Below are 15497 nucleotides of genomic sequence, written 5' to 3'. Positions count from 1 at the left end.
TAAAGTTTAATAGGTGTCGGGTATCTTAGAATGGGGTACCCCAAGCAAAACATCAAAATGGGTTGCTAAATCCCCATTAAAAAAGAAAAAGCTAGAAGGTAAGTCGTGGGCCCCTCACCCGCCACGGCCAAGCCCACCGGGTCCTCCCCCTCCTCGCCTCGAGCCTCGAGCAAGAGGTCTCGGCATCCTGACGCCAACTCCGCTTCGCGCGAGGCTCCCTAGGGAAGGCCTCGACAAAGGAACGCTGTCTCCGCCCCGCCCGAGGCTCTCCACGAAAGGCCTCGGCAGGAAGCGCGTTCTCCGTATCGCGCGAGGCCTCTCGTGCGAGGCCTCGGCAAGGAGCCTGATCTCTGTCTCGCGCGAGGCCTCATTCTCCGTATCGCGCGAGGCCTCTCGCGCGAGGCCTCGGCAAGGAGCCTGATCTCCGTCTCGCGCGAGGCCTCATTCTCCGTGTCGCTCGAGGCCGACTCGTCCGCGGTCCGTCGCCCCCTGCCTCGGCCGACCCTCCCGACAGCGCGTCACGTCTCATTAATACTTTCAACCACTCCCGCAATCTTAGCCGGACAGCGGCTCAACGTCACAGAATGGCCGACGTGACCCGAAGTCGCATCAGCACCGTACCGGCTGGGACAGGGCACGACGGGGGTTACCAGCCACTGTGTCCTAGCACTATGTCCACGATCAGCGCCTGGGACAGGGTATGACGGCTGGGACAAGGCACGGCGGGGGTTACCGGCAACTGTGTCCCAGCACTGTGTCCACGATCAGCGCCTGGGACAGGGTATGACGGCTGGGACAAGGCACGGCGGGGGTTACCGGCCACTGTGTCCCAGCACTGTGTCCACGACCCGCCGCCCGCCCAAGGCCTCGGCACTGTACACCGGGGCCTCGGCAATCTCGGGGTTCGTGCCTACCGAGACCCCCCCACCGCAGTACAAGCCTCGGCACCGACCAGGTCTCAGCCTCACGCACAATCTATCCACCAGGGCTTGCACGTTCGCCGCCACATCCGCTCCGAGACATTCCCGGGGTTCCCACGACGCACAGGACCTAATGGGACAACCACGCCGCTCTAGTATTCTAAGGACGGATCGCTCCTATGACACGCCGCCACTGGAACGGGCCACAGGGTTCGAACGTGCCACTCCTATTGGCACGACGTCGCATAGTGATACATGTACTGCCCTCGTCCTCCCTTCAACTATAAAAGGAGAGGACTTGGGCCTCTTAGAGAGAGAGGAAGAAGAAAGACCAGATAACACATACACACATGCACACATTCCAGCCGCTTGAGAGCAACATCTCAAACGGCCCACTCACACCCTGCCGAGACCTGGGACTAGTTCCCTCTCTCCCTTAGCTTGTAACCCCCTACTATGAGCACTTCGGTGCAAGGAATATAAGTTCTATCCCTCAGACAGGACGTAGGGCGCCGATTGCCCGAACCAGTATAAACCTTGTGTCTCTTTGCATCACCATCCGAAATCGGGAGCACGCAGAACAAATTCACTAGTCGGTCGAGGACCCCTCGGTCCAAAACACCGACAGTTGGCGCGCCAGGTAGGGGCCTCTGCGTGTCAGTTTCGTCATCCCAGCAGGTTCCGGATGGCAGACCCGGTACGGCCATTGCGTCTTGGCACCGTAGTTTGGTTTGGGAGCCTAGAGTTCTTGTTCCTAGGGCATGAGTATGACATGGTACTCCTCACTCCTCGAGCCCCGCCGTCCGACGATAAAGTTACGCACCGGCAGCCCAGGCGCAGGCGACGCCCGGGCGGCCGCTCTCGCCACGCTCGCCAGGCACGACGTGAGCAGGGCCACCTCGATGCTACGCGAACCCGGGGCGGCATGCCACTCCCCGCCGATATCCTACGACCAGCTGTTGGTACGGGGTCCCTGGCCGGGGACCTGTCTGGCCTGAGCTTGGACAAAGGGAAATCGCCGGTGGCTTGCGATGGTGCCCAGTCATCAAGCTCCACTCCACCACTCCCTGACAAACCGACCTCGGCGGAGCAGAATCTGGCAACGGCACCATCCTCATACCCCTTTGGGTTGAGAAATGCCGCTGCTTCTTACGCCTACGCATACGCTACCACTCACGAGGATCCCTCAGAGTGCTGCCAGCGCTTCGGTCTTGACCTAAGCACCCATGCCGACTCCCCGGATGAGGACGAGGCATGGCCCAGAGTGGATTTCTCCGGGCTCCACGACCCTGGGGCTTTGCGACAGTTCTTGGCCACAAGCGACTACTGCTTCGGTTGCTCCGACTCCAACGACGAAGGCACTTACGACCCCACTCGCGAGTGTTTCCACGTTGGGCTCGGGATGCCGAGGGCAGGCGAAGAGGATGAGGGGGCAGGTAGCCGCTCCCCACTTTGTCTAGGGGCGGGCGCCGTCACACCCCCACGCAATGTCCTGCCGGCCGCACGAAATGAGAACGTCGCTCTTGCACGACCTCAGCGCCCAGACCTAGAGCAGCTCCGTGAGCTCCAGGCCAAGGTCGAACAAGACCAACTCCTTCTACAGCAGCTTCGGGACTCTCTTGAACAGGAACAGCGAGGCCGCGGCGAAGGTGGGGGAGCCCGACGAAGAGCCCACGATGTGCATCACCGCATCCATGACGATGAAGGGAGCGAGCAACCTCTAGTCTTCAATCGCGCCAGCCAGAACGTCGCGGCTGCGGCAATGCTGGTCCACGCAATGCCCGAGCCTTCTACCGCGGAGGGGCAGCGGGTCCGCGGCGAGCTCCGCGATCTCCTAGAGACCGCTGCGGTTCAGCAGGCTGAGAGTTCCGCCTCCCGACGGCACGGGGGCGCCTCAAACCTTCTCACAGCACCGCCTCGGCAGGATAGGGAAGCCCCGGCTCGTCCCGAGCCCAACCAAGCGCCAATAGCCCACAGGGTCCCCGTGCTTCTAGACCACCTCGGCAATCGACGCGAGGTGCAGGGAGACCATGAGGTGGTCAGCAGGCGACGACGCCACGACAACGAGGGGCCCGCTCAGGGCTACCACCCACACTGAGGTGGTCGCTACAACAGTGGTGAGGACCGCAGTCCTTCCCCTGAGCCGCCAGGCCCTCGGGTCTTCAGCAGGGCCATCCGCGCTGCTCCTTTCCCCGCCCGGTTCCGACAGCCGGCCAATCTCGCAAAGTACAGCGGCGAGACCAACCTGGAACTCTGGCTCGCCGATTACCGCTTGGCCTACTAGCTAGGTGGCGCGGACGATGACCTACTCATCATCTGTAATCTCCCTTTGCTCTTGTCAGACTCAGCACGAGCCTAGCTCGAGCATCTCCTCCCCTCGCAAATCCACGACTGGCGCGACTTGGTTAGGATCTTCGTCGGGAACTTCCAGGGCACATACGTGCGCCCTGGGAATTCCTGGGATCTTAAGAGCTATCGCCAGAAGCTGGACGAGTCTCTCCGAGACTTCATCCGGTGCTTCTCCAAACAGTGCACTGAGCTACCTAGCATCGGCGACTCGGAGATCGTCCAGGCTTTCCTCTCCAGCACCACTTGTCAGGACTTGGTCCGAGAGTTAGGTCGCAACGTCCCACGCTCTGCTGCCGTGCTCCTCGACATCGCCACCAGCTTCGCCTCAGGTGAAGAGGCTGTCGGAGCCATCTTCCCCGACGCTGACACCAAGGGTAAGTGGAGGGAAGAGGCCCCCGAGGCCTCAGCCTCCCACTTCCCTAAGAAAAAGAAAAAGGGGCGCCTGGGGAAGCAGGAGGTCCTGGAGGCTGATCTGGTCGCGGCCGCAGAGCACAAGAATCCCCGAGGCCCCAAAGGCCCTAGGCCCTTCGACGACAAGCTCAAGAAACCCTGCCCTTACCACCAGAGCCCGGTCAGGCACGCTCTCGAGGATTGCACCATGCTGCGGCGCTACTATGCCAGGCTCGGGCTCCCCGACGACGACACCAAGCAGAAGGGCGCCGACAGTTGGGACGAAGACAAGGACGATGGGTTCCTCGAGGTACGCAACGCTTTCATGATCTTCGATGGGCCCTTGGCATGCCTTACGGCACGGCAGCGCAAGAGGGAACGCCAAGAGGTCTTCTCGGTCAAGGTAGCCACCCTCTAGTACCTCGACTGGTCTCGAGAGGCGATCACCTTTGATCGAGATGACCACCTCGACTGTATTCTGAATCCCGGGCAATACCCACTGGTCGTCGACCCGATCGTCGGCAACACCCGACTCTCCAAGGTGTTGATGGACGGAGGCAGCGGCCTCAACATCCTTTACGCCAACACCCTGGAGCTCTTGGAGATCGACCAATCGAGGCTCTGAGGTGACGTCGCACCCTTCCACGGCATCGTGCCAGGGAAGCGCACATGACCCCTCAGGCGTATCGACCTTCCTGTCTGATTCGGCACCCCTTCCAACTACCGCAAGGAAGTGCTCACCTTCAAGGTAGTCGGGTTCGGGGGAGCCTACCATGCCATTCTGGGACGGCCGTGCTACGCCAAGTTCATGGTAGTGCCCAACTATACCTACCTCAAGCTCAAAATGCCAGGCCCTAATGGTGTCATCACGATCGAGTCCACATACGAACATGCATACGACTGCGACGTCGAGTGCATCGAATACGCCGAGGCTCTTGCGGAGGCCGAGACCCTCATCGCCCACCTCGACCAACTCAGTGGCGAGGTGCCTGACTCCAAGCGTCGCATAGGGGCGTTCGAGCCTGCTGAAACCATCAAACTCGTCCCGGTCGACCCCGCCTGCCCCGACGACCGAGCGCTGAGGATCAGCGCCACCCTCGACATCAAATAGGAAGCCATGCTCGTCGGCTTTCTCCGTGCGAACGCCGACATATTCGCATGGAGTCCCTTGGACATGCCGGGCATACCAAGGGAGGTCGCCGAGCACGCCCTGGACATCCGGGCTAGATCTAGACCGGCGAGGTAACGCCTGCGCCGCTTCGACGAAGAAAAGTGCAGGGCCATCGGAGAGGAGGTGCAGAAACTCTTGGCGGCCAGGTTCATCAAGGAAGTGTCCCACCCAGAGTGGTTGGCTAACCCCATTTTAGTCAAGAAGAAAAATGGGAAATGGAGGATGTGTGTAGACTACACTGGTCTGAACAAAGCCTGTCCAAAGGTCCCCTTCCCATTACCTCGGATCGATCAAATCGTTGATTCCACCGCTGGGTGCGAGACCCTGTCTTTCCTTGATGCGTACTCTGGTTATCATCAGATCAAGATGAAAGAGTCCGACCAGCTCGCGACTTCTTTCATCACACCGTTCGGCATGTACTGCTACATGACGATGCCCTTTGGCCTCAGAAACGCGGGCGCCACGTACCAGCGATGCATGACCTAGGTTTTTGGCGACAACATCGGGCAGACCGTCGAGGCCTACGTAGACGACATCGTGGTCAAAACCAGAAAGGCTGAGAATCTCATGAATGACTTGAGGGTAACCTTCAAATGCCTTAGAGAGAAGGGCATCAAGCTCAATCCCGAGAAGTGTGTGTTCGGGGTCCCCCGAGGCATGCTCTTGGGATTCATAGTCTCGGAACACGGCATTGAGGCCAACCCAGAGAAGGTCTCGGCTATAACCAGCATGGGACCAATTAGAGACCTCAAGGGAGTGCAGAGGGTCATGGGATGCCTTGCGGCCCTGAGCCGCTTCATCTCGCGCCTCGGCGAAAAAGGGTTGCCTCTATACCGACTCTTGAGAAAATCTGAGCGTTTTTCTTGGACCCCCGAGGCCGAGGAAGCCCTCGATAGACTTAAGAGGCTGCTCACCAATCCTCCTATTCTGATACCCCCGGCCATGGACGAGGTCCTCTTACTCTACGTCGCCGCAACAACCCAAGTGGTCAGCGTCGCCGTAGTAGTAGAGAGGCAGGAAGAAGGACATACTCTGCCTACCCAGCGACCTATCTATTTCATCAGCGAGGTGCTCTCCGAGACCAAAGCACGCTACCCCCACATCCAGAAGCTAGTCTACGCCGTGGTCCTGGCCCGGCGCAAACTGCGCCACCTACTTCGAGTCGCACCTAGTGACTGTGGTATCATCCTCCCCCCTGGACGAGATAGTTCATAACTGGGAGGCCTCGGGCAGGATAGCCAAGTGGGCTGTTGAGCTCATGGGGGAAACCTTGACCTTTGCGCCTCGAAAAGCGATCAAGTCTCAGGTCTTGGCCGATTTCGTGGCTGAATGGACAGATACCCAACTGCCACCTGCTCAAATTCAAATGGAGTGCTGGACCCTATACTTCGACGGATCCCTAATGAAGACCGGGGCAGGTGCGGGTCTGCTCTTCATTTCGCCCCTCGGAGTACACATGCGCTACATGGTGCGGCTCCACTTCGCCGCCTCCAATAACGTGGCCGAATACGAGGCCCTCGTCAATGGCTTACAAGTCGCCATCAAGCTTGGGGCACAGCTCCTCGACGTTCGAGGTGACTCGCGGCTCGTCATAGATCAGGTGATGAAGGAGTCAAACTGCCTCGACCCTAAAATGGAGGCTTACTGCAAAATGGTACGACACCTAGAAGACAAGTTCGACGGTCTCGAACTAAATCACGTCGCGCGAAAGTATAACGAGGCCGCCGACGAGCTGGCAAAGATGGCCTCGGCACGGGCCCCGGTCCCCCCAAACATCTTCGCTAGAGACCTTCACAAACCTTCCATCGGCTGCACCTCAATAGCAGAGGAGGGCCCACCTGGGGAACCCATGGCAAAGCCCGACACCCCCTCTACTGCCAAGACCCCCTCGGCCGAGCCCGAGGTCATGGAAGTCAACGCTGAACCTCCGCAGACTGATTAGGACGTGGATTGGCGAGTCCCGTTCCTCGATTGGCTTGATCGGGGGGAGCTTCCCAACGACCGAACTAAAGCACGACGGCTTGCGCGCCGAGTCAAGACCTATGCCCTCTACAATGGTGAATTATACAGGCGAAGTCCCTCAGGTGTCCTTCAACGATGCATCAGTTCCGAGGTGGGCCAAGCCCTGCTTTGGGACTTACACGCAGGCGCCTACGGGCACCATGCGGCGCCTCAGACGCTCGTAGGGAATGCTTTCTGCCAAGGGTTCTACTGGCCGACGGTGGTCGCCGACGCTACCTAGCTAGTACGCTCCTACGAAGGATGCCAATACTATGCTCGGCAGACACATCTCCCGGCCCTAGCCTTGCAAACTATCCCCATTGCATGGCCATTCGCCGTATGGGGGCTCGACATGGTCGGGCCTCTACAAAGGGCCCCTGGGGGCTACACCCATCTACTGGTATCAATCGACAAGTTCTCCAAATGGATCAAGGCCCATCCGATCAATCGAATCAAATCCGAGCAGGCAGTGCTGTTCTTCACTGACATTATCCACCGGTTTGGGGTCCCCAACACCATCATCACCGACAACGGGACGCAGTTCACCGGCAAAAAGCTCCTAACATTTTGCGACGACCACCACATCCGTGTGGCCTAGTCGGCCGTAGGACACCCAAGGACCAACGACCAAGTAGAGCATGCCAACGGCATGATCCTATAAGGCCTCAAGCCAAGAATTCACAACCGGTTGAAAAAGTTTGGCAAGAAATGGCTTGCCGAACTCCCGTCGGTCATCTGGAGCCTGAGAAACACTCCAAGCCGAGCCATGGGGTTCACGCCTTTCTTCCTAGTCTATGGGGCCGAAGCCATCCTCCCCACCGACCTGGAATATGGTTCCCCAAGGCTGCAAGCCTATAATGAACAAAGCAACCGCACAACCCGAGAGGACGCCCTCGATCAGCTGGAGGAAGCCCGAGACGTCGCGCTACTACACTCGGCCAAGTATCAGCAGAGCCTGCGGCGCTATCAGGCCCGACGCGTCCGAGGCCGAGACCTGAAGGTAGGCGACCTAGTGTTGAGGCTAGCACAGAGCAACAAGGGTCGCCACAAGCTGACCCCGCCATGGGAAGGACCGTACATCATCGCCCAAGTCCTGAAGCCCGGGACCTACAAGCTGACCAATGAAAAGGGCAAAATCCTCACCAACGCTTGGAACATAGAACAGCTACGTCGCTTTTATCCCTAAATTTCCAAGCATTGTATATGTCGTTTCTCGAAATACAATTAAAAAGCGCTCTTTAGTTGGTCTCTACTTTTCGAGAAACCCCTCGAGCCCACCGTAGGTCTCGGCAGTACAATAAACACAACAAGGGAGACTCGGCTCTGCCTCAGCAGAACCAAGCCTCCCTCAGGGGCTAGATGGGGGACTCCCCTAGGTCCCACGCACCATTTTTAGTTGCTTTTCGAAAAAATTCCTACGCCAAGTCTCTAGCAGGTTCTGACGAATCATTTGTAAAGACTCGCCGGACCAAGGTCTGTTTCCTAAGCAAGAGGCCGGTAGAGTCACGAGACGGCCTATGCCCCCGGGCTACGGCACTCCCTCACTACCTCTCGCTCAAGGGACGGCTTAGGCCCCACAGGGGTGTTTTGCAAACAAAATCTGATCAGAAGCAACAGAGGGCAAAGACTCGGAAACATGAGAAAAACAACTAAGAAACACAAATACGTCAGAAATAAAGGCCTCAACGGCCACAAACGTTATGATACAAAAATAAACCCCAATTCTTACGGGGCAGGTATGAACCAAGCCTCGGCAAACCCTCAGGGGGAGTGCACGCACTCCCCCTGAGGCTCGGGGGCTACTGTCGGGTATCTTAGAATGGGGTACCCCAAGCAAAACATCAAAATGGGTTGCTAAATCCCCATTAAAAAAGAAAAAGCTAGAAGGTAAGTCGTGGGCCCCTCACCCGCCACGGCCAAGCCCACCGGGTCCTCCCCCTCCTCGCCTCGAGCCTCGAGCAGGAGGTCTCGACATCCTGACGCCAACTCCGCTTTGCGCGAGGCTCCCCAGGGAAGGCCTCGGCAAAGGAACGCCGTCTTCGCCCCGCCCGAGGCTCGAGGCCGACTCGTCCACGGTCCGTCGCCCCCCCGCCTCGGTCGACCCTCCCGACAGCGCGTCACGTCTCATTAATACTTTCAACCACTCCCGCAATCTCAGCCGGACAGCGGCTCAACGTCACAGAATGGCCGACGCGACCCGAAGTCGCATCAGCGCCGTACCGGCTGGGACAGGGCACGACGGGGGTTACCGGCCACTGTGTCCCAGCACTGTGTCCACGATCAGCGCCTGGGACAGGGTATGACGGCTGGGACAAGGCACGGCGGGGGTTACCGGCCACTGTGTCCCAGCACTGTGTCCACGACCCGCTGCCCGCCCAAGGCCTCGGCACTGTACACCGGGGCCTCGGCAATCTCGGGGTTCGTGCCTGCCGAGACCCCCCACCGCAGTACAAGCATCGGCATCGACCAGGTCTCAGCCTCGCGCACAATCTATCCACCGGGGCTTGCACGTTCGCCGCCATGTCCGCTCCGAGACATTCCCGGGGTTCCCACGACGCACAGGACCTGATGGGACAACCACGCCGCTCCAGTATTCCAAGGACGGATCGCTCCTACGACATGCCGTCACTGGAACGGGCCACAGGGTTCGGACGTGCCACTCCTATTGGCACGACGTCGCATAGTGATACATATACTGCCCTCGTCCTCCCTTCAACTATAAAAGGAGAGGACTTGGGCCTCTTAGAGAGAGAGGAAGAAGAAAGACCGGATAACACATACACACACGCACACATTCCAGCCGCTTGAGAGCAACGTCTCAGACGGCCCACTCACACCCTGCCAAGACCTGGGACTAGTTCTCTCTCTCCCTTAGCTTGTAACCCCCTACTATGAGCACTTCGGTGCAAAGAATACAAGTTCTATCCCTCAGACTGGACGTAGGGCGTCGATTGCCCGAACTAGTATAAACCTTGTGTCTCTTTGCATCACCATCCGAAATCGAAAGCACGCAGAACAAATTCACTAGTCGGTCGAGGACCCCCCGTTTCGAAACACCGATAATAGGTGTCACATGTTTCAATACTAATAAAAAAATAAATTATAAAAGTCGTCAGTAATTCACGAGATAAAATTTATTAAGTCTAATTATTCTATCATTAGCACATGTTACTGTAGTACAATATTATTAAATTATAAATTAATTAGACTCAATAAATTTGTCTCATAAATTAATCTTAATTTATGAATTTAGTTTCATAAATAATTTATATTTAATATTTTATTTGTATATCTAAATATTTGATGGAACAGTAGACTAAAGGGGGAACCAAACACCCCCGAGGTAGTCACCTACACGAGCGCAGCCGTGCCCGTGTCTGACGGGGAGGAAGGACCCGTTTGCCGATGCCGCGGACACTCGGTGACGAACACGTGTATTTATTGCTGCTATACTAGTACTCAGTACGTACCACTACCACAACTGTGTACGCACACGTTTACGTAAGTGGTGACGGTGAGGCGTGAGCCCGAAAGCGAACCGCTCGTGGGATGTCATCTGTCAGATCCCGTCGCCGACGCGCCGTATCCGACAGGCTAAGGTTGCGTCAGATACTGTTCAGAGGCCGTAAACAATTTATTTACTGTTAGCTGATTTAGTGGGAGAGAAAAACATTATTTTTAGCTAAAATTTTACAATCATTTACGAACAAACGAACGTGTTGCGACTGTGCCACCTACACGTCAACTGTTTCAGTGCATGTCAGCATGTGCACGCGAACGCAAACGCTGGCTCATTCCGGAATACGGCATCTTTTATTGTTCTTTGAACTCGGCACACATTAAATATAGATTAAATACAAAATCAATTAGATAGATGGAGGCTAATTTACGAGACGATTTTTAAGCCTAATTAATCTATCATTAGCATACGTTTACTGTAGGGCCACGTTATCAAATCATGAATTAATTAGGCTTAAAAGATTCGTCTCGCAAATTAGTCGTAAGTTATATTATTAGTTTATAATTAGTCTATATTTAATACTTCATATATATATCTAATCATTCGATATGACAGGAATTTTATAGAACCAAACAGGCTAAATTTGCTTGTGCATCGGAAGGAGCAGAGCAGAGGCCAGAAAAGATTCCCCGCAGACCACGCGACATTCATCCCTTCCACTTGGCTGATTCGTATCGTTGCTAGTTTGTGAAGAAGTACTGTTTGCTGGTTTGTGTGAGAGAAAAATACTGTTCCAGCTATAAATTTACGATCGTTTACGACAAGCCACAGTCAAACGAACATGCTGTTGATTTCTATGGACGCTCCTAAAATTTCTGTCACATCGAATATTTAGACACATGCATGGAGTATTAAATATAGACTAATTACGAAACTAATTACACAACTTACGACTAATTTGTGAGACAAATCTTTTTAGCCTAATTAGTTCATGATTTAACAACGTGGTGCTATAGTAAACATATGTTAATGACAGATTAATTAGGCTAAAAAAATTATCTCGTAAATTAGCCTTTATCTATGTAATTAATTTTATAATTAATTTATATTTAATATTCTTTATTAGTATCTAAACAGTTGATACGATTAAATAACCAAAGGATCGTACGGTTTTGATCCGGTGGGGGAGAAAAACGACTGATTTGCCGGGCGGGACGCCGGTTTCCCTGGTGCGCCGTGGCCTACCCATCGTCCGAGATCACGCGAGCCTGCCGCGGTGCCGCCGCCGTGCGCCCCGTGCCGCGTGCCGTGCCGGGTCCCGGTGTCTGGTCTCTGGAATCTGGATGCCGCTATCTTTTTCGTTGTTGTTGGGCTAGCTGTGTGTCGTCGCCTTGTACCGGGTTTTGCTGTTCTCCTCTTGTTAAGTTGTCTAGCTGTCGAGCCTTCCTTAAGATTTGCTGTTACGATCAAGGTTTTAGAATTGCGATTCCGAATCAGAAAGGAGGGCGGGTCTTTGATCAGATCAACGATTTATTTGCACAGGCACAGACTGGTCACCGGGCGGCCGGAATCTTTGCACCATCTACGCAAGTACAAGCGCGCATGTGGAATCAAATCCCCCTGGTTTTGCACAGGCACAGACGATGATGTTGAGTAAGAATTGAGTGACCAAAAGGCGTGGAAATATTGGGAACTCACGCGCTGCCCGCGATTGCGCAGCCAAATCTGGATACAGTCACGGGGTGGCCAAGATAAGCGTAAGGTTCGTTTGGGTTTATTTGACTTATCAGTTATGACTGAAAGTATTATTAACGGATTTGGTGTAAGAAAAAAAATATTGTTCATTGGCTGATAACACATGGCTTGGCTCTGTTTGGCTTACCCCATATTTAACTTGTTCGGCTTCTTTTTTCAGCCGAAAAAGTATTTTTCTCTTACAACAATTCAGCCAAAACAGTATTTTTCAGCCAATTTCAATTAAGTTTCAGACCAGCGAAAAAGAGCCTAACCAAATACGACCAAGAACAGGCTAAAGGTTCGGTGCCGCCCTCAGCGCCCTGCTGAGAGCTTGCCAAGCACACCAGGCGAGGACGTACGTAGCGGTTGCCAGCAGCTATAGCTACCGTTCAGACGGTTTTCGGATTTATTTGCACGTAAACATCTTGCTTCCAATAATCCAATCGTTGCCGGAGCTGTTATATGGTCTCTGTTCTTAGGCTCTGTTTTTAGATCTTAGCTACTGTAGCACTTTCGTTTGTATTTGGTAATTAGTGTCTAATTATAGACTAATTAGGTTTAAAAGTTTCGTCTCGCGATTTCTCACTCAATTGTGTAATTAATTTTTTTTCGTCTATATTTAGTATTCCATACATGTACCGCAAGACTCGATGTGACGCTAAACGGGCCTTAATCACCCAACCGCGAGTATAAGCACCCGAAACCGAAAATGGTGCCTGGGACCGGACAGTGGTGCGTGTGATGATGTGATCACTGAAGGTTGCAGCGCCTCGGGAACGAACATGCCTCATCGACAATGGCGCGCTTTGGGGGCGGGGCCTATATCTCCCTCTGCTTTTCGGTGATGATAATCTGGTAGTACCTGTTGAGTTGCGTGCGCGGCAGCTTTGATTTCTCTCTCACAAAGCACCGTGTCTTTTTGGCTGGCGCCCTGTTTGGTAATGCAGGTACTTTAGCAATTATATATCGTGCCAAGCTTTTTTTAAACTTTGACCATATAACAATATATAAAAAAAACTACATATATGTTCACAGATAATATTAGAACGGTGCTATTTGATTAATTTAACGTGAAGAGGGTACTTTAAAAATATTGATTACCTCAAGTTTGGAACAGCATATTTTCATAGAAATATATTGAGATGCCACATTTTTTATACAAATTATATTTCATTTTTATCGTATAGACTGTTGATGTTCTATATGGCATGCGTGTTGAGCCAGAGAGTTTTTGCAACACAATAGTTTAATGCTTTGACAAGGCTCAACATCATCCAAACAGTTAAAAGAGAATAGACTACCACTCATTCCTATACACTCGCTCCTCTTCCTATCGCTCTTATCTACTCGTCTGCCGCCTCCGAGCGCACGGCCGCTGGCCCTGCCAAGCGCTGCGTTCGACCACAGGCCTTGCCAGGCACGGCGCGTGGCTGCCCTTTCCAAGTCACGTGGCTGCGGCCGATGCCACTCTTCTACAACATGCAGCTACTGTCGCCAGCCCGCCGCCTACAAGTGCCATCGGGCCGTTGCCTCCGATGAACACCACACGTCGACAAGCCTCCATTCTGCCGATGTCGGGTTCCTAAACCCGGGGTCCCCTATGGACCCGCTTCACAGCAAAAACTCGGCCCAACAAACAGCGTAGTAACAACGCACACCTCCCGGTCCGGCCTAGTTACCTAAACGACCGACCCGAAGGACTGGCCAAGGAGGGGACACAGTCCAACTCTGACCTCATTTTTCCGACCGAGGATACGCCGGATGTCCGCCCATGATTCTTCCCCGACCGACCCGAGGAACGATCCGGTCTCCGACCGGAAGGTCTGGCCAAAGACGGGACATGATCGACTCCGACCTCCTTTTCTGACCGGGAATGTGCCGAACCTCTGCTTGTAGCTCTTCTCTGACCAACACGGTCGGAACCGACGGGAGACGCCTGCTTGGTAAGTGCCCGGGGATCAGACAGAGCAGATAAGGTAAGGCGCTCAAGGAAACCGCAATACCGAGGACTGTACCCTGCCATACCCTGCACACATGCAGGGCAGTATCACCAGGCCATGCCAGACGGGTACTATGCAACCTTCCAGGCGTGTCAGAATCAAATAGTGTTGTGGGCGCCGACATTTGGATTACAATATTATAGGCGCCGACATTTATCAGACCAGACGAACACGGTAAAACCTGCTAGACGCATCTAGGCATGAACAATATTGTGGGCGCCGACAATCATCTCGTACCCGATGACGTGAGCAACAAGACTAGGCAGCACACGTACACACACACTCTCTCTCTTCCTCTCTAAACTTGTAAGGCGATCCCCTTCATCTATAAAAGGGGATGTGATCTCTCCCAACAAGGACGGTCATTCAGACTCTCTCTCTCTCTATCTGGTTGGCTCTAGACAATCTGAGCATTCGAATAGCTCCATAACTCTAGAACTCTAAAGCTACACAGAGTACACGGTTCAATACTTAGCGTACGTTAGAGCCCCCGTCACTCTCAGCCCTTCAGTTTAGAGTCCAACCGGTCCTTTAGCAACCCCCTTCTTATTTCTACTCGTTTGTAACCCCACAACAAACTTTGAGCACCTAGGCCCAGGAATAAAGTCTCTGACCGGCTGAAACTGGATGTAGGGCATGTTGCTGGAACCAATATAAATCATGTATCATTGAGTGCTAGGCCACATCCGATTACAACGTACGGCAAAACTACAAATATTTACTTGTTGGTCACTTTTCGCATCGATAGTTGGCGCTGTCCGTGGGGACAACGCCATGCGTTCACGCTTTTGGTCATCGGATGACCCACTTTTCTACCATCTTTAACATGGTGGGCTCAAGCGATACGATCCGCTTCGACTCGTTGGAGTTTCCCATGCTCTCACCTGTTGGGATGTGGGTTCCTCCCATCTTCGAGCCGCTCCAGACCTTCCTCTTCGAAGGCCTGAACTTCATCGTCGACCAGCTTGATGTACTCCGCCTCCACGAGGAGGCACCTATCCCGGCGCCTACTAGAGGAGGAGCGCCCTCCGTTGGCCCCGAGTCGCTTGACGACCTCAACGACGAGACACTTGCTCTTCGCTTTGAGCCCACGTTGGGCTCAATTTCCACTATGAGTAACGTACATATTGTTCTTTACTAGCTATTTAATTCCTTCCACCAACGCTCCGGAGGGACCCCATTGTTCCCACCGCAACCGCCGTGTAACTGGTTCCCCTATGACTTCATGTCCCCTACGGACGCGTATGTGCGGGGTCTCCGAAGGATGCTGATGCCTCCCCTCTCACATCCAAATTCATGGGGATGACGGGATACGCTTTCACCTCATTCCATGACCTCGTGGATGACGAGGTTGAAAGCGACGGCTTTAGTATCGACGACGTCGTGGCACCTAGCCACCCTCTGTCCTAGGATTACGCTATGGCGAACGCTCTGGGACAGCCGCCGGTGGTAGCGGAGTCTCTATAGAC

The sequence above is a fragment of the Miscanthus floridulus genome, chromosome 6, assembly GCF_019320115.1.
Source record: "Miscanthus floridulus cultivar M001 chromosome 6, ASM1932011v1, whole genome shotgun sequence".
NCBI classification, from domain to species: Eukaryota; Viridiplantae; Streptophyta; class Magnoliopsida; order Poales; family Poaceae; genus Miscanthus; species Miscanthus floridulus.
The sequence above is the reverse complement of the archived record's forward strand: the minus strand, read 5'-3'. Positions refer to the sequence as shown.